The sequence below is a fragment of the Hyperolius riggenbachi genome, chromosome 7 (genome assembly GCF_040937935.1).
Source record: "Hyperolius riggenbachi isolate aHypRig1 chromosome 7, aHypRig1.pri, whole genome shotgun sequence".
In the NCBI taxonomy this organism is placed as follows: domain Eukaryota; kingdom Metazoa; phylum Chordata; class Amphibia; order Anura; family Hyperoliidae; genus Hyperolius; species Hyperolius riggenbachi.
In genome coordinates, this window is record NC_090652.1 from 90,526,764 (window position 1) to 90,527,714 (window position 951).

The following is a 951-nucleotide window of genomic DNA, read 5'->3' on the forward strand; positions in this document are numbered from 1 at the left end:
ACCAGTGCAGGAAATTTCCTTGCCTTACTGAAACTACTGGCCATCTTTAACCCTGTCAGGCAGAGCCGGGACAAGGTCCTCCAGCACCCAAAGTTAAAACACCTAAGTGTGCACCTCCATCCCTCTCCCTCCAGCCATCACATACTAATTGCTATCAGACTAAAAAGGTGCCCCAGCTACCCCCCACCCCCCCCCTCCCCAACACCTTAATTTCACATTATCTAGCTTACAGACACTGCCATGTATCCTATTTTCTTACTTATCTCTGCTTCAAACACAATAGGGGAATGATAGCGCCCTGAGGCTAGAGCCTCTCTCGCCTCTGTCTCGGCCCGACCCTGCTGTCAGGAAAGCAGAGCCGGATTTACCATAAGGCACGTGCCTACAGGTGCCTGATGATGGAAAGGCGGCTTACGCCCCTTCCTAAGCGCCTCCTTCCTTCCCTATGCAGAGTCCTGATGAGAGTATAAAAAAAAAAAAAGAGGTTATTCACCCAGCTCTTGACATTCCATTGATTAGATCTCCCTTCAGGCAGTGGCAGAATTAGCTACTTTATACTGAGTGTATCTCTGGCTACCTAATACTAAGGAGCACCTGTAGCTACCTGTGACTAGCAAGAAAAATATGGGAGAATTGACATCTGGGACAACTAGCAGACTTGTGGTGCAGTTCGGTGGGGTGTTTTTAGGTTCATGGAGGGTGAAATTTAAGGAGCTAGGACATCTGTGCCTGTAGGCTCCTGTGAGGTAAATCCGGGCCTGCGGGAAAGAATAGCTCACTTGAGTGGAAAGTCATTCTGCCCACGTCTTATCTTCTACTGGGTGCTCAGAACAAATTCATCCACTGTAATAAACCAAACTTTATTAAGAAGCATCTGTAAAGCTCAAGTACTGTGGTCACATGTTTGACTCAACTCCTGATCAGGCACACCCTGAGAAGAAGTGAGGTATG

At 47.7% G+C, this 951-nt stretch overlaps 1 non-coding gene across 1 annotated transcript; it reads right to left on the reverse strand.

Annotated features, from left to right (window-relative positions):
• Nucleotides 1-248: 248 nt before the first annotated feature.
• On the reverse strand, nt 249-377 carry LOC137526296 (small nucleolar RNA SNORA5). The gene has a single exon (XR_011023113.1). It is a non-coding gene; the product is annotated as a small nucleolar RNA SNORA5 (small nucleolar RNA).
• Between the last annotated feature and the right edge of the window lie 574 nt (nt 378-951).